Consider the following 19520-nt stretch of genomic DNA (forward strand, 5'->3'; position numbering starts at 1 on the left):
CTAACCACCAAAATTGTCTACAAACACCGCAAACCGAACGAAACTAGTGTAATACAAAATGACCTAGACTTGCTTCTGCCCATTGCACCGTGTCAATCTTAATTTGATTGATGATTCCTTGAAGCGGTGTGTGCGAATTTTAAGAAATTCTTCCATTTCTTTCCCTCCATAAACTCTGTATAATTAGTGGTACCACGGTGTTCAAGGAATTCCTTCTAGGTTCATGGACTCTATTTCTAGTGTCTTGCCACCAATCCCGGAGATCAGGAGCATTTTGGGGGATGGCTTCACTCAGATTTGCCCAAAGAAGCAGTGAACTCCAAATGATGGTCCGTACACCGCAGCCCATGAAGAGATGATGAATTGATTCTTGCGCAATGTTGCAGAAACAACATGCAGCATTACGAGGCAAATCACGCTAAGCTAGATGGTCCGCTGTCCAGACACGCCCCTTGACAACCAACCGGAGAAAGAGCTTGCATTTGAAAGGAGCCCAAGGCTTCCAAATGGTGTAAGCAGTACTACACATAACTGATGCAGCGAAGTGTACTTTATAAACATAGTTCGCCGAGTAGGCACCTTTAGAATTCCACGACCAGATCCATTTGTCTTCAGCACCATGTGTGATTTGAACTTCAGAAATCACCTCCCATAAGGTTAAGACCTGATGGAAAATGTGAATATTTATTTTCCCCTTTGTCTTTGATCCATACTGCACTAATCATTGCTTGTGCTACTGTTCTTCTCTCCCTGACGACCGGAGGCACGGAATTGAAAACATCTAGTGTGATATCTTCTACTGTGGCACCATTGATCCATTTATCAGTCCAGAAGAAACATCTATTTCTGTTGCCTAACTCAACACGGGCAGCATCATTTAGTAGACGCCTTCCATAATTTTCCAAAGGGTTTAGTAAGATGCTGCATGCACGATTATTTGATGTACGTGCCTTCCAAGCCCACCGCAACCGAAGCGCGTCTTTAGGAAATACAAAATGTTAGAAGAAAAATTCTTTGTTATTGGAGTGGTGTCCAGATGACCAGGACACATATATCACTAGTCCATATGCAGCAGCAGTAGATGATTTAATTTCCGGTAAGAGTCACACATGTTGTGTAGGTTTCCAAATAGAAGTTGTTTAATCTTCTATTTGCACAAAAAGTGGTCTTGTAAAGGTTCGGTAACTTCAAGATATGGCCTCGACCAAATAATCCTCCACTGGCGTGCTCATCCCTCACAGCCAGCGCAGGAAAAAAGACAACGCCGATTTTTCCAAGAATCTAAGTGTAGTATCTTATTAGATAACTTCAATATATGTCCAGTTTTTGGGAGTGGTCTTCTAAATGTTGGATAACTTCAATATATGGCCTTGGCACTTTGGCGGTACATCATAATGGGCCGCATCAGCAACAGGGTGACAACAAAAGAAGTGCAGTAGCACCTTAAACCAATTGTAACTCCCATTGCTATACCATAAAATGTTTTCGCTGCAAAGATTACAGCTTAGTCAAGAGTCAAACAGATACAATCTCTTGAGAGGTTTCTTTCTGGAGAAAGACTCTTCTATTTGAAAATATTGTACGCTGACTTGGTCAGCAGGACCAGTGCATAACACGCGAGGCCAAAATGCAGCAACAGCCGGTTTAATTTCCTGCTATAAGGGTCACACATGGGGTGCATGCATGCATTCTTCATGGAAAGTGAAGGTAAACAGAAACAAGGTATGACTAGCTCGAACGAAATTGCACGGAGTGGGGTAATATACTCACGATAACATACATGGTCATCGAGTGATCTATGCATGCGTGTTGGCTCGTCTATATATAGTCCATCACAACGTGTGGGAGCTATAGCTTTAAGTGGAAGCGCAAAGTCTTAGACTTCGTGGACTATTTAGCTACATATACTACTTCTATGAGATATTGGAGTGAAACAAATAAGCCAGATGCTTTCCTATATGACTGGTACGATGTATAATCCCTTCTGTATCAGCTGGCTGGAAGCCCTTTGGACTAGAATCTAAGTGCATAGGGCGCATGGATCGCAAATCATTTTGTATAACTTCAACAAGCACCCACATGGTGACGGCTCAGCCAACGTTGGTGCTCTGTCGCGAAGAGACTTGCGCCTTCCACCATGTTGTACTCGCACGGCACGGGCATGTCCCGGCATGTTCATCAACTTCTCCAACTTTCTCATGCCTAACCTCACCGTTGGCTAGCACCACAGTCGTTGCCGCCACCAGCCAACAAACGATAGGAATATTTTGCCTTCAGTGGCAACTTAATTAGTGTGAAATTTTCAGACAATGTATCTTGGACTGATTGTGGGTGAGGTGAGATCTGATAGCGCAATTAGAAAAATGTAGAAGAGTAAATGTATCATAGTCATAGGTCCAATAACTATTTTTTGGGTTTCAAGCTAGTCCTAAACTATACAAGTTGTTCATTGAGAGCCCTAACTTACCCAGATTAGTGTTGACCTGCTCATGTGGCGCTTGACGGTTGCCATGTCGACATAGCGTGTGTAAAATAACCCTTACAAAAATACAATTTGAAATCCACTCTCAAAAATTCCGTACAACCACGTTGAAGAAGCAAGGTGTTTTTCTTTCTTAAAAAAAGGCACATCATCACGATGCACACAGACAGAAGGAATGGGATGTATTGGTAGGTTTGCTGACACCTACCAATACTTGCCACATGTCCACTTGCGCACCACCTTGTTTTCCTGCTGTTTTGCCTTGAAAAAAAGTACTCATATTTGAAACTTTTGATGAAAGACACCTTAAATTAAAACTTTGAACAACAAGATAGTATACAAAGAAGCCATATGTACAACATATCTGTGTATGATCTCAACTCCCGTCGAACAGATACACACGAAGATTGCTAGCTTCTGCTTTTCGGGTGCAGCAGCTATATATCCGATCCTGAATTTCTCATGGCGACATCGTCGTGGATGTCGTTCCTGTCCGACCGGTCATGGGGGATGTGCTTGGGCGCGTGGTGAAGATGGTTATTGCAAGGGACGCTGGATGGAAGGGCATACCGGCCACTGTCCCATCGCATAGAGGAAAATGTTCTAGTCGCTCGGCCATGAGAAAATCACATTCGGATCGCTGCTGCATCGAAGAAGCAGAAGGTAGCAATCTTCGTACATATCTGATCAGAAGCCAAGAGAAGCAACCAACCAAGCGTATGAGCAGGTATCGTCCGATGGTAATGTTGGGTATATGGCGGCATCTGCCACAGAGGATGCAAGAGGAAGAGTTTGCAGGCTGTACACAAACGATTTTTTTTCAGCTATCGACAACAATTATGCATCTCAAAATGGAATGGCGATGAAAATATATGAGAACAAAACAAAAATCGTACAACCACATTGGAGAAGTGAGATGAAATGGTAGGTTTGTCGTTAGCCACATGTCCACTTGCGCACCACCTCATCCAGCGTGGTCGCTTCCGTGCCCACCTTTTCCAGCACCGCCACATTAGCTCTTACCTTCACGCCTTTGCCTTGGCCTGTCATCACTTCCCTAACTGCCACGGCAATATCCTCCTTTCGGTTGGTCACTGGTTCTCGTATGGCTACCTCAACCCTCTCGGTTAGCATCACGGCATTCTGCCGCTGTTCTGCGAAGAGCAGCCACGCCACCATGGCTACACTGGGCACCAGGCTCTCCAAGATGGAGTTCTACCGGCAGCGCACCACATCATGTGAAAAGGGGAGGTAAGAAGGAGCATGTTAAAACTGCTCCTGTAAATCTGGATGAAAGCCTTTTTCAGGGATAGTAGGACAATCATAGGGGACCGCCTCAAGATATACAACATGCATTTCAAGCTTAACCGATATGTGTTTTCCCATTAATGTATGCAGGATCGTGTGAGTAGCCAGCCAAGTGATTTGGTTGAATCATGTGGTCATCGAGTGATTCCACTAAATGGTGCTGTGAGGCGTGAATTTAGTCGAGGTTAAGAGCCTACACATGTAACCAAGTTTGCTATATAAGAGAAATTAACAGGAGAGGAAAAGGCCTCTTGTGTTTCTCTCTTGGTGCTTGTGTTGGCGTGTGTGTTGTGTAAAACAACGAGAATGAGTTGTGGGAGTGAAGGGAAGAGCTGTGAGATGCAGCTCCGGCATTTAGTTGAAAAGAGATATGTGAGGTAGTGGAGGAAAACAAAGAGTTGTGGGACACTGGAAACATACCTGCATGGCGTCACTCTACGTGCCAACGGTGAGGTTGCCAGCGATGAGGCAAGCATGCACCTCTTCTTACTGCCGTTTCGTATCATGCAAGCGAGGGAAGCATGCATATCTCTGATACGAATGGGGCTCATATGTTGATCAATAGAAATTACCCCAATTGATCGTCTGTTTTATTCATTGCGGCATCTGACCAGTACTACCACCCAAAAAGAAAACATTGTCTGGGATGGATTTGAGGGAAGAGAACCAAGTTTAAAGGTAGCCACAGTGCCTTTGCCTAACCACCTTTCCTCGCTCACTAGCACAAGTCCCCCAACTTGTTAACAATCTTTTGACTAATGTATGTGTTCAGGTGAAAACCTGTGGTCAAAAATAAAGAATAAACATAATAAAAATGTAAGGCGTACTTCTCATTAAGACAAATATTTGACCAACAATTACTCTAGTATGCAGTTCATGGATCAGATTTTCTCCTCTGAAATTTAAACCGCCTATTGAATTGATATTTTGACGGTGCCAGTGGCACTCATCCCTCATCAATCTTTGTCACATATGAGATGATGATCAACGCTGCTCGAAACCTTTGGTAGCGACCAAATTTTGTCGCAACTGACTGCATGCTTGTTTGGGCATGGTCTTCACTTGCATGACATCTCATGTCAAGATCATGTTACACATGAGCTGCTGGGATGAAAAGTGGTGGCGACAACACCTATGCCTTCGATTTTTTGGTCCTTCTCAAAAAAAATTTGAAAAGGAGGACAACCCCCGGCCTTTGCATCCTTCTCAAGTACCCGGTCTTGAGCTCCGAAGTGATAACCCTAGGTTTGACTCTAGTTGATTATATCTACAAATGGTGGTGTTTTGTGTCCTTACCTTGTCAACGGCATTACTCGGATTTTCTCAAACTTTATCTCCAGGATGAAAACACGGGATATCTAGTGGTTGGAACCCGCAACGATGGATCTTGAGCGACGTTCCCTACTAGAAAACCTTTCTCAATGTCCTCTTGAGGTCAAGAAGTTGCTGGTGCGAATGGTCTTCGTCCTAGGCATAACTTCGATCTTGAATGATTTTACTCTTTGATGGCATGATTCATTGTATGTGTGCATTGGTGTTTGTTGCTACTTGTGATCTACGTTGGGATTTCCCCGAAGAGGAGATGATGATGCAGTACAATAGAGATAAGTATGTCTCTCAGTTATGAAACCAAGGTTATCAATCCAGTAGGAGAACCAAGTACCATTGTGTAAATAGCACCTGCACACAAACAACAAATACTTGCAACCCAACGTGTAGAGGGGTTGTCAATCCCTCAACGGATACGAGCAAGATTAAAATATATAGTTTTTGATAGATAGAGTTGACAAAAATACAAAACAAATAAATAAAATAAAATTGCAGTAAGGTATTTTTGGTTTTAATATATGATAGAAAATAGACCCGGGCCATAGTTTTCACTAGAGACTTCTCTCGAGAAAATAGTATACGGTGGGTAAACAAATTATTGTTTGTCAATTGACAGAAAAGCAAATAATTATGACGATATCCAAGGCAATGATCATATATATAGGCATCACGTCCAAGATTAGTAGACCAAAACGATTCTGCATCTACTATTATTACTCCACACATCGACCGCTATCCAGCATGCATCTAGTGTATTAATTTCATGGAAAAACAGAGTAATGCTTTAAGCAAGATGACATGATGTAGACAAGATAAACTCACGTACGAATAATCCCCATCTTGCCACCCTTAATAAGTGGCGGAGACAAGGGGTGCCTCCCCTAACATCTGTAATTTAGGCCTAATATATGAATAGCAATGATTTTTTTTGCTAAAATGGGTGTTTTTGATGGATTGGCCCACCCCAACAAGGTTGAACAATACTCGGCCCTCCTCATCCTATTTTTCTGGCTCCGCCACAGCCCTTAATAGCAATGATACATGTGTGTCATGTCTCTTTCTATCACTGAGATTGAACACCGCAAAATCGAACCCATCACAAAGCACCTCTTCCCATGGCAAGATAAATCAATCTAGTTGGCCAAACCAAACCAATAAATCGGAGAAGAAATACGAGGCTATAACAATCATGCATAAAAGAGTTCAGAGAAAACTCAAATAATATTCATGGATAGATCTGATCATAAACTCGCAATTCATCGGATCCCAACAAACACACCGCAAAAATTCATTACATCAAATAGATCTCCAAGAACATCAAGGAGAACATTGTATTGAAGATCAAAAAGAGAGAAGAAGCCATCTAACTACTAACTATGGACCCATAGGTCCGTGGTAAACTACGCAAGCATCATCGAAGGGGTAGCAAGGATGATGAAGAACCCCTCCGTGATCGTTACCCCCTCCGGCAGTGTGCCGGAAAAGGCCTCTAGATTGGATCTCATGGTTCTGGAACTTGCGGCGACGGAAAAAGTATTTCGTGGACTCCCATGTAGGTTTTGGGATTTTATAGTATTTATAGAGGTGGAGGTCGGTCAAAAGGAGGCTCGTGGGCCCCACTATCCACTAGGGTGCGCCAGAGGCCCCTGGCGCACCCTGGTGCTTGATGGGCCACTCCTTCATCTTCTGGTTCCCTCCCGAAGCTTCCAGGGTCTCTTATTGCCAGAAAAAAAATCCAAAAGGTTTCGTGGCATTTGGACTTCATTTGGTACTAATATTCTGCGAAGTCAAAAACAAGCAAAAAATAACAACTGACACTGGAAACTAAGTTAATAGGTTAGTCCCGAAAAATGATATAAAATTGCTTGCAAATGTATATAAAACATCCAAGATAATATAATAGCATAGAACAATCAAAAATTATAGATACGTGGGAGATGTATCATTTGTTGTGTGCATCCTAGTCATGTAGATGTCGTGTGTATGCTCATTGTGTTTATATCCCCTGGATGCTTTATTTTGAGTTAGGAAAATCCATCCTTTGTCATAAAAATCTATTTCGATGCGAAAGTGTTCTTCTGCAAGATCTAGAACTTCTAAAGATTTGATTGCATGCCTACATGCGAGAACTATCCCATAATGGAGTTCCATTCTAACTCAAAAGGTTATATAGAAGCAACGTTGTTCATATGCAGGTGATGAACTGATGACTCGGGTTTTATCAACTACAAAAAGAGAGAACCTCGGTAATTAAATCTTGGGTACATCATCGTACTTGTGATTATCATGAAAAATGTAATAGTGTTATAAAATAATTGACAAAGAAGTAGAAATGTTAAACATGATGTTAAGAGGCCACCTCAACATATACAACATGCATTTCAAGCTTAGCAAATATGTGTTTTCCCATGCATGTATGCAGGATCGTGTGAGTAGCCAGCCCGGCAATTTTCTTGAGTCATGTTTTCGTCGAGTGGTTCCACTTAGTGGTGGTGTGAGGCGTGGATTTAGTTGAGCCTAACAGCCTGCCCATGTAGCCAAGTTTGCTATATAAGAGAAACTAAGAGGAGAGGAAAAGGCTACGAAGGCAGGAAACAAACGTACTAGCTAGCCTCTAGTGACATCAAGAAGAAATGCTTCTGGTCAAAGCAAATCTAGTGTTTCCCCCTTGGTGCGTGTGTGCGAGTGTGTTTTGTGAAACAACGAGAAAGAGTTGTAAGAGTGGAGGGAAGAGCTATGAGATGCAGCTCCACCGGTTAGTTGACCAGGTATGTGGGATAGTGGAGGAAAACAAAGAGTTGTGGGATAGTGCAGCGAAAAGACACGCACTTGGTGTCGTATATGCCGATGGTGAGCTCGCCTGCAAGGGGGGACTCCTTCTCCATGCTACAATGTAGTATGCAAATAAGCACAGCTTGCATATCTCCGACGAGAATGGGACCCATATGCCTGTTTCATTCAATGTGACATTTAACTAGTACTGCTATATAACCATAATTTTTTTTGAAACAACATAGACAGAACACATTTTATCAAGAGAAGAACTTGGCCAACAATTACTAGTATGGAATTCATGGACCCAATTGTCTACCCCAAAATTTCACAGTCCATGGAACTGAAATATTGCGTATCCTGTTCATGTTATCATCATGTCTGCTTCACGAGGTACTCGTGGTGTGTGCGGGAACTATGAAACGGTACAAAATATCTCTCTCAAAAGTACTTGCTATTGTGTTTGAAATATCTCAAAATATCTAATTTTTCGTCAAGATGCTAAGGATACAAGTGCAAGCTGTGAAGTGCCACCGGTGCGGAAAACGCTAGTGATGGCATGCCAAAAACAACCTTGGTGGCGTGTCGGCATCACATTACCAGTATGACGCCACTGATAAAATATAGTGGTGGCATGTAGGCCCCCGTGCCACCAGTAACATATATGGTCATGGCGTGCCACGTGTTTGGGCCCGTGTCGGTGCAGCGTGTGCCGGCGCTCGGATAGCCGGTGTCCGTTATTGTGACACGGTCACGGTGAGGAGCGCCTGTAGTCATGCCCTGAGGATATAGTCAAATTCGGTGACCTCGTTAATAAATCTCGGTGCGGTGCTTTGTATAATTGCTTGTTCCTTGGAGGATCGATTACGTGTCACGGATTATTATAACACTGTTCAAGCTGCTACAGTTGAAGAAAGGTGTGGAGAAACACTGCTAGTTCTAGACTTCTAGCATGGAGCTTGCCTCAGATAGAAGTGTTTGCATGTAGCTGATTTGGTTGAGTCGTAGGTAGATACGCAGTATCGGTATGGAGTGCCGGTCAGCACAAAAAATGGTTGGTTTCTCATGTGCATGCAGCATAGTGTGAGCAGACAGCCAAGTGAGATTTGGCTGTGTCATGTGGTCTGACAAGTGATGGTGTGAGGCGTGAGTTTAGTTGAGAGGCTAACAACAGCCTCTGCATGTAATCAGGGTGCTTTATAACATATAAAGATAAAAGGTTGTGATGCATGTAATTAATCAGGCATGAGCGATTTAATCTACTAAAAATACTTACTTAATTTTCTATCTCTGTCAAGATGCATGAAACAATAAATGTGATTGGCGCTAGCAGTACGTAGCTGCTCTCGACGAGCATAGAACGTAGCCTGGAGTTTCTAGGCTTGACATCCTGCACGCTGACTAGGGTATAGTGATGTAGCCTGGGTAGCAGGACCAGTGCATAGTGATGTATGGTCTCACACATGGAGTGCATGCATACATTCTTCATGTGAAGTGAAGTGAAAGAGAAACTGGGTATGACTAGCACAAACGAAATTGCACGCAGAGTACAGTAGTATACTCATGACTAGATACATGGCCATCGGATGATCTAGGCATGCATGTTGGCTCGTCTATATATAGTCCATTCATAACGTGTGGGAGCTATATACTATATAGCTTTAAGTGGAAGCGCAAAGTCTTAGACTTAGTGGACTATTTATAGCTATCCCCCATATACTACTTCTATGAGATATTGGAGTGAACCTAACAAGCCAAATGTTTTTTTATATGACTAGTGCGATCAAATCATCCGTAGCTAGAAATTGCTCACTCAAATGACGATGTGTGATACGTTCTGTATTAGCTGGCTGGAAGCCATTTGGACTAGAGTCTAAGTGCAAAGGGCAAATGGATCGTAAATCATTTTGTATAACTTTAATAAACATCCACATGGCGACGCCACTTGCGCCTTCCACCAGGTTGTACCGGCATGTCCCGGCAGCATGTCCATGAACTTCTTCAACTTTTCCATGTCTAGCCTCACTGTCTGCTAGCACCATAGTGGCCACCGCGGCCGCAAGAATACTTAGCCTTCGAAGGTGAGTTAATTAGTGTGAAATTTTCACTATCCATGCAAAACAATGTGGTCTTCTATTATCATTTGATAAAAAGAAATGATGGAAGCATGGAAAAGGAAAATGTATCTTGGACTGATTGTGGGTGAAGTGAGATCCGATAGCGCAATAAGAAAAATTCAGAAGAGTTAGTGCATCATAGTCATAGATCCCGTGACTATTTTTGTGGCGTCAAAGTTAGTCCTAAAACTATTTAAGTTGTTCATCGAGAGCCCTAACTTCCCCAGACCAGTGTTGACCTGCTTATGTGGCGCTTACCTGTTGCCATGTAAACATAGTGTATGCAAAATAGCCCTTAGAAATATACACGTGAAAATCTACTCTCGAAAATGTCATACAACCACATTGAAGAAGAGAAATGTTTTTATATTTCTTTAAAAAAGGGACACATCATCATCACGATGCACACAGGCAGAAAGAGCAAGATGTATTGGTAGCTTTGCTGACACCTAGCAATACTCGCCGCATGTCCACTTACGCACCACCTCATCCAGCGCGGCCGTGGTGGCACCTCCCTCAAGGAGAGCTTCTGTGGCTAGCTTCTGCAGCGCCGCCACATTAGCTCTTACCTCGGCGCCTTTTCCTTGGCCAACCATCACTTCCGTCACCGTCATGGCAATTTCCTCCTTCCTCTTCGTTGCCGGCACTCGCATGGCGGCCCCGGCACCCTCTGAAAGCATCACGGCGTTCTGCTGCCGCTCGGCGAAGAGCGGCCATGCGACCATGGGCACGCCGTGCACCAGGCTCTCCAGGACGGAGTTTCACCCGCAGTGCACCAAGAAGCATCCCGTGCCCTCTGTTAGACTGTATATACATAGCCTCCGTACACATATATTGTAACGTTGTATTGTACATTGTTGAGAAAATCGTTAACTGGTAACTGCTCGTTTGGCTGGCGAGTAGAGGATTAATAGGCTAATTGGCAAGTTAATCGGATGATTTATCAGTTTATCGGCTACTCGGTGACCCTATGAGTAGGGATTAATCGGCAAGTTAACTGGTTAATCGGATGAATTCTTGAACAGGGGTATTGTACCCTTTGGGTACCTCTATATAATGAGATAGCCACACCCCGTTTAGGGTGTCGAGCAGTTCCCAAATCATATGTCTTATATGGTATCAGATTAGGTTACGATGCCTTCCGCTTCCGCCGCCGTCGCGCCGACCTCTGTCGCCGCTCCCGCCGCCGCGGTGCCGGCCCTTGCTCCTGTGTCACCGTTCCTCGCCTCGCGGCCGCTTGCGATGGCCTATGGTGCTCCTCCGTCGCCTGGGTCCCCGATCGAATCGGGTGTCCAAGGCGATCGCGCTGCCTCGCCGAGGGTTGCGGTGCCCTCTGGCGCTGATCTTCCTGCAGGCGGCGTCTTTGCGCCGGTCCATGGTGGGCCGCCGCCATCGTCGTCCTAGCTGACCCCGCACTACGGTGCGCCGCCCCAACAGCAACCCTACGGCGCCCCGCCGCCACCCTACGGCGCCCCGTGATACGTCTCCAATGTATCTATAATTTTTGATTGCTCCATGCTATATTATCTACTGTTTTGGGCAATATTGGGCTTTATTATCCACTTTTATATTACTTTTGGGACTAACCTATTAACCGGAGGCCCAGCCCAGATTTGTTGTTTTATGCCTATTTCAGTGTTTCGAAGAAAAGGAATATCAGACGGAGTCGAAACGGAACTTAATCAACTAGAGAAGTTATTTTTGGAAGGAAACACACCTGATGGACTTGGAACCCATGTCAGAAGATACACGAGGTGCTCACGAGGGTGGGGGGCGCCCCCCCCCTTAGGGCGCGCCCCCCTGTCTCGTGGGACCCCCGTGGCTCCTCCGACGTCCTCCCTGCACCCATATATACCCACGTGACCTAAAACTTCCAGAACGCAACATAGATCGGGAGTTCCACCGCCAGAAGCCTCCGTAGCCACCAAAAACCAATCTAGACCCATTCTGGCACCCTGCCGGAGGGGGCAATCCTTCTCCGGTGGCCATCTTCATCATCCCGGTGCTCTCCATGACGAGGAGGGAGTAGTTCTCCCTCAGGGATGAGGATATGTACCAGTAGCTATGTGTTTGATCTCTCTCTCTCTCTCGTGTTCTTGAGGTGATACGATCTTGATGTATCGCGAGCTTTGCTATTATAGTTGGATCTTATGTTTCTCCTCCGCCTCTTCTCTCTTGTAATGAATTGAGTTTCCCCTTTGAAGTTATCTTATCGGATTGAGTCTTTAAATACTTGAGAACACTTGATGTATGTCTTGCCGTGTATATCTGTGGTGACAATGGGATACCACGTGCCACTTCATGTATGTTTTGGTGACCAACTTGCGGGTTTCACCCATGAACCTATGCATAGGGGTTGGCACACGTTTTCGTCGTGATTCTCCGGTAGAAACTTTGAGGCACTCTTCGAGGTCCTTTGTGTTGGTTGAATAGATGAATTTGAGATTGTGTGATGCATATTGTATAATCATGCCCACGGATACTTGAGGTGACATTGGAGTACCTAGGTGACATTAGGGTTTTGGTTGATTTGTGTCTTAAGGTGTTATTCTAGTACGAACTCTAGGGCTGTTTGTGACACTTATAGGAATAGCCCAACGGATTGATTGGAAAGAATAACTTTGAGGTGGTTTCATACCCTACCATAATCTCTTCGTTTGTTCTTCACTATTAGTGACTTTGGAGTGACTCTTTGTTGCATGTTGAGGGATAGTTATGTGATCCAATTATGTTAGTATTGTTGAGGGAACTTACACTAGTGAAAGTATGAACCCTAGGCCTTGTTTCCACACATTGCAATACCGTTTACGCTCACTTTTATCACTTGCTACCTTGCTGTTTTTATTATTTCAGATTACAAAAACTATTATCTACTATCCATATTGCACTTGTATCATCATCTCTTCGCCGAACTAGTGCACCTATACAATTTACCATTGTATTGGGTGTGTTGGGGACACAAGAGACTCTTTGTTATTTGGTTGCAGGGTTGCTTGAGAGAGACCATCTTCATCCTACGCCTCCTGCGGATTGATAAACCTTAGGTCATCCACTTGAGGGAAATTTGCTATTGTCCTACAAACCTCTGCACTTGGAGGCCCAACAACGTCTACAAGAAGAAGGTTGTGTAGTAGACATCACCCCGCTGCCTCATCCCTACGGTGCGCCTCCGCCGCACCATTACGGTGCGCCGCCGCCACCCTACTCGGCGCGCCCAATGAACCCCTACCCGGCGCCGCCCCAACCCTACTCGGCGCCCCCGTCGAACCCCTACCCAGCGCCGCTCCAACCCTACCCGGCGCCATCTCAGCAGCCACAAGGGGCTGCGGCTGCCTCGCAGTATGGGGCTCCGGCCGTGGCATCCTACGGCGCCTTGGTGGCTGGTTCCCTGGATCCTACCCGCCCTACTTGGTGCCTGCTACGCATCCAGGGGCGGCCCCGTCGATGGGTCTTTATGCACCGTTGCACGCTCACGTTGATCCGGCCACGGTGTCGTCGCCGTTTTACTTCTTGCATCTGCTGCCGGTGAAGCTCGTGCCAGAAAACTACCTGTCCTGCCGTGCCCAGGTGTTGCCTCTTCTGCGGAGCCGCTATCTGGAGGGCTACGTTGACGGATCCATCCCGTGTCCGCCCTCTCATCACCCGGCGTATCACACATGGGTGGCCCAGGATCAGGCCATCCTCTCCGCCATCCAGTCCTCGCTCACCCCGAGCGTCTTGTTGCTGGTCATCTTCGCCGCTACGTCCCGGGAGGCGTGGGCGGCGCTTCACAACAGTTTCGCCTCTCAGTCTCCGGTGCGTGCTCACTCTATACGCACCGAGCTGGGTGAGACTAAGCTTGGTGACCTCAGCATCACGGACTACTTCAACAAGATGCGGTGTCTCGCCGATACGTTGACCTCAGTTGGCCAGTCGCTGCAGGATGAGGAGTTCACCACCTTCGTGCTTAATGGGCTTGATGATGATTATGAAAATCTCGTTGAGAATGTCCATGGCCGTGATGATCCGCTCCCACCTCGTGAGCTCTATGCACGACTCCTTGGTCGTGAACAACGCATTAAGGCGCGACGCGTCTCCCCCGGTTTCGCCTCCGCCAATGTCGCGACTCGTGGCAAACCCCCGTGGTCATCCTCTTCAGGTGGCAGACCGGCGCCGTCTTCACAACCGGCCTCGCGGGGCAATGCTCCGACCATCTCGGGCGGTAACCGTCCAGTGGCGTGTTGTTCTTCTTGCGGTGCTCCGCAGGCCTGCCAGCTGTGTGGCATTGAGCGCCACATTGCCTCTCACTGCCATCGTCGCTACAAGCAAGACTTTCTGGGCCTCGGCAACAATGGCAAAGGGAATGACAAGCAGGCCGCCGCCGCGGTGACGAGTCATGATCATGGCCGCACTCCGTCTTACTCCATTGATCCTGCGTGGTACATGGACACTGGAGCTACCAACCACCTCACCGGCGAGATGGGCAAGCTCTCTACTCAAGAGCCATATCGTGGTCATGATCAGGTGCACACCGCCAGTGGAGCAGGTATGCGCATCTCCCATGTTGGTCAGACCTCTCTCCGCACACAATTTTCGCACATTACATCTTTCCAATGTCCTTTGAGTTCCCTCTGCTACGCGTAGTTTGTTGTCCATTCCTCAACTTACTCGTGATAATAATGTCCTTGCTGAGTTTCACCCTTTTTGTTTCTTTATCAAGGATCGGGACACGAGGGCCATAGCACTTGATGCGCCGCGCCCACCTTCCATGTTGTCTTCTCCTCAGGTGTTCAGTGGTGTTCGTGTGTCGCATACATACTGGCATGCGCGCCTTGGTCACCCGGCGTCTCCCATAGTTCAACATGTATTGCATCATCATGAACTACTAGTTGTGTCCAATAAAACTGCTGAAACTATCTGTGATGCCTGTCAGCAGGGCAAGAGTCATCAAATTCCTTTTTCAGAGTCTAGTCATGTTGTGAAACATCCTCTTGAGCTTGTGTTTTCTGATGTATGGGGTCATGCCCAGACATCCGTTAGTGGTCACAATTATTATGTCAGTTTTATTGATACTTATAGTCGGTTTACTTGGCTATATCTTATTAAGCGCAAGTCTGATGTGTTCGATGTATTTATTCAGTTTCAAGCACACGTTGAGCGTCTTCTTAAGCAGAAAATCATCCATGTTCAATCCGATTGGGGGGTGAATACCACAACCTCCACTCGTTCTTTAACAAACTTGGGATTTTGCATCATGTGTCATGTCCTCATACACATCAGCAGAATGGAACTGCCGAGCGTAAGCATCGTCATCTTGTTGAAATTGGCCTAACCTTGCTAGCTCATGCATCCGTTCCGTTTCGGTTCTGGAGTGATGCTTTCTCCACAGCCTGTTTTCTTATAAATAGGCTTCCCTCAACACTTCTGAAAATGCAAACCCCGCTTGAACTCCTGCTCAATGAGATTCCAGACTACACATTTTTCAAAGTGTTCGGGTGTGCATGTTGGCCTCACCTACGTCCGTATAACAAACGTAAGCTAGAGTTTCGGTCTAAGAAGTGTGTTTTTCTCGGCTATAGTTCACTTCACAAAGGGTACAAGTGCTTACATGTTCCTACCAATCGCGTCTACATCTCTCGTGACGTTGTGTTTGATGAAAATGTGTTCCCTTTTCATGCACTTCCGACTCACTCTATCATTCCTACATCACCGGTGCCCATGTCTATACCTTCGCCTGATCAATTTGTGGATGTTGCATATGCCCCTGCGTTGCTTCCTAATCATGATGCAGGTATTGGACGCGACGCTCGGCTTGAGCTTCTTGATGGACAGGTCACGGATGAGTCTCCTAATCGGGACGTGCATGCGCCATGCATGTCGGGTGGCAGCAGTGGCACCCGCCAACCCGTCACCGCTTCACCCATGGAGGCTACCCCGCGGGCGCCGGTCCCGCCCGACTCCACGCTGGTCTCGCCCGGCCCGGTGCTGGCCTCGCCAGCGCCAGCCTCGTCCGGCTCCCAGCTGGGCTCGCCTGGTCCACTGGCTGTCGTCTTGCCCGGGCCGGTGCCGGCCTCGCCCGCACTAACGGGCCTCTCGCCTGGGTCGGCTGCTGCCTCCACTGGCCCGAAGGTGCAGTCACCTGCTCCAGCCAGTCCCGTCTTGGCGCCCGGGTCACCGACTAGCCCTGTCTCGGCCTCCCGTGAGCTCGACTCGCCTAGTTCTGTGCCGGCCTCGTCAACGTCATCTGTTGCACCGATTTTGCCAGCAAAGCCTGCTGTCACTCTTTGTCCTCGAACACAGAGCCGATCCGGTGTATTTTGTCCGAAGGAACGCACGCATGGGACAGTTGCGCGGCTTGCTGCGTGCATGGCTCACACTACTGCCGATCCCACTGCAGAGCCTCGTCACTTTCAGGCTGCACTAAGTATCCCTCACTTGCATGATGCAATGGAACAGGAATTTCAGGCTCTACAAAAGAATGACACTTGGCGTCTTGTTCCTCCAGTATCTGGCGTCAACGTCATTGATTCCAAGTGAGTTTTTAAAGTCAAGAGACATGTTGATGGCTCAATCGAACGCTACAAGGCACGGCTAGTTGCCAAGGGCTTCAAACAGAGGTATGGTCTTGATTATGAAGACACGTTCAATCCAGTCATCAAGCCTACTACCATTCGATTACTACTGTCTCTTGATGTTACTCGTGGATGGTTCCTTCATCAGCTCGATGTGCAGAATGCTTTCCTACATGGAATTCTGGAGGAGGAGGTTTATATGCGTCAGCCGCCTGGTTTCGTTGATCCGGCACGCCCTCATCATCTCTGTCGTCTGGTTAAGGCGATGTATGGACTCAAACAGGCTCCTCGCGCGTGGCATGCTCTCCTTGGATCTATTCTTCGGGCTCTTGGGTTTACTCCCTCCACTGCTGATACGTCGCTATTTCTCCTACATCGCTCTGAAGTTACGATGTATCTCTTGGTTTATGTTGATGACATCATTCTCATCAGTTCCTCTAATGCTGTTGCTGATCGTCTTGTGACTGCCCTCAGTGACGATTTTGCTGTCAAGGATTTATGTGCTCTGCATTTTTTCCTTGGTCTTGAGGTTTCACGGTCCTCCGCTGGGTTGACCCTCACTCAGAAAAAGTACTCCTTGGACTTGTTGCGCCGTGCTGGAATGCTCAAATGCAAACATGCTATCACTCCGATGTCTGCCACTGATCGGTTGTTTGCTCTTGATGGTGACTCTCTCTCTCTCCTCTGATGATGCTATTGAGTATCGTAGCCTCGTTGGTGGTCTGCAATACCTTACTATTACCAGGCCTGATATCTCCTATGCAGTCAACCGTGTGTGTCAATTTCTGCATGCATCCAGGACGTCTCATTGGTCAGCTGTGAAGCGTATTTTGCGATATGTCGGTCTTACTGCCTCCTATGGTTTGCTTCTTCAGCCTGCACCCTCATAGGAGCTCTCAGCTTTTTTTGATGCAGATTGGGCTGGTAGTCCTGATGACAGGCGATCCACGGGGGGTTATGCAGTATTTGTGGGTCCTAACTTGATCGCCTGGAATGCTCGTAAGCAAGCAACAGTGTCTTGCAGTAGTACTGAAGCTGAGTACAAAGTTGTTGCTGATGCGACTGCTGAGATTATTTGGGTACAGTCTCTATTGAGAGAGTCGCGTGTCCCTCAAGCTCACCCTCCGGTTCTGTGGTGTGACAACATTGGTGCTACATATCTTTCATCTAACCCGGTGTTTCATGCTCGGACAAAACACATTGAGGTGGACTATCATTTTGTTCGGGAACGTGTTGCACAGAAACTACTTTGTATCAAGTTCATCTCATCAAATGATCAACTTCCTGACATCTTCACGAAGCCTCTTCCACAACCACAGTTTGTAGGCTGTAGGCACAATCTTAACTTGCTTTGTACTTGAGGTCATAGTTAAGATTGAGGGAGGGTGTTAGACTATATATACATAGCCTCTGTACACATACATTGTATTGTACCCTTTGGGTACATCTATATAATGAGATAGCCACACCCCGTTTAAGGTGTCGAGCAGTTCCCAAATCATATGTCTTACACCCTCGTGAACCAGCACCCCCGTCTGCGGCACCCACGACGGCACGAGGAGGCTTACGCCCTTGGTCCTCTCCACAAACTCCTCCGGGAGGTAGGCCAGGGGGTCCTTCTTCCTCTCGACATCGTAGTAGTTGGCGTTGACGGCCCCCTCGTCGCTCGGGCTCCGTACCACCCACAGGAAGCGCTGCCCGCTAAGCTCCAGGCCGAGCGCGAGCTCGTGCATCTGCTCCGTCGGCAGCGAGCCTCCGGAGCCAAACGAGACGAAGACGACCGACTTCGGCGGCTGCCGGTCGAGCCAGTCAAGGCACACGGCGCGCGGCTCGTCGTTGGCGTCGGCCCGTATCGGTGGACCGATATTGTAAACCGGAGGGCGCCCGGGCTCCGGGTGAGAGAGCACCCTGGCGGCGTCCGGATCGACGGCGTCGAAGGAGTTGACGAGGATGGCCTCGGATTCGCGGTAGAGCCTGGCGTGGTGCACCATCCACCGGTAGCAGGGGTCGGACTTGTCCTGGAGCGCAGACATGATGTCCGACCCCGGGATGGGGACGCAACCGGGCAGCCTGACGGGCTCGGAGAGGTCCCGGAACTCGCCGGGCATGGAGACGTCGAGCTCTGGGAGGTGGAGCATGAGCGTAATCCCTTGGAGGTTCCCCGCATAGAACAGGTACCTCCTCGGCACGCCGGCGACCACGGCAGCGTCAAACGAGTCCGCGCCGAACAGGTCGGCAACGTAGGCCACCAGTCGCGTCGTCTCCCTGAGCCCGGACAGAATGCCCGTCAGTGTCGGAACCAACCGGGCAAGGTCGGAGAGGTCGACGGGCGGGAGGGAGAGGGAGGCGATGGCAGGCGGGAGTGAGGCGAGGAAGGCCCGCTGCGTGGCAGACGCCGTGGGCGCGAAGGTGATGAGCGTGGCCGTGACGCCGTGCCGCGCGGCCAGGCGCTCGACAAGCTCGGCGTCACTAGCATCGCCACGGGGAAAAAAATTCTATGAGACCAAGTCTCACGCGAGACCCATCCTGATGGATGACACGTGGCATTCGCAAATCACAAAGCATCCCCCACCCCCACTTAAAATCAGGGGGGAGAGAGATTAGATACTTTGTGATTTGTGAATGCCACGTGTCATCCATCAGGATGGGTCTCACCTGCTAACCGTGAGACCTGGTCTCATATAATTTTTTTTCCATCGCCACGTGCGGTGGTCGGCAAGCCTCAGCCGTGCCGTTCCCCTCGATGGTTTCTCCGTGGGATTACGGTGGTGTTCGTTAGACTCGATCGTAGGTGTGTTTTGCTTCGGGGTTTATGTAAGTATAGGGAAAAGGAAAATGGAATTTAGAACTTCCTCCGTTTCTAAATATAAATCTTTTTCGTGATTTGAATATGGCCTACATACGGATGAATATAGACGTATTTTGGAATATAGATTCATTCATTTTACTCCATATAATGTT

At 47.5% G+C, this 19520-nt stretch overlaps 1 pseudogene; it reads right to left on the reverse strand.

The window, feature by feature from the left end:
• Nucleotides 1-1881: 1881 nt before the first annotated feature.
• Nucleotides 1882-19084, reverse strand: LOC125546524 (annotated as a pseudogene).
• Nucleotides 19085-19520: the final 436 nt, after the last annotated feature.

The sequence above is a fragment of the Triticum urartu genome, chromosome 3 (assembly GCF_003073215.2).
Source record: "Triticum urartu cultivar G1812 chromosome 3, Tu2.1, whole genome shotgun sequence".
Lineage (NCBI taxonomy): Eukaryota > Viridiplantae > Streptophyta > Magnoliopsida > Poales > Poaceae > Triticum > Triticum urartu.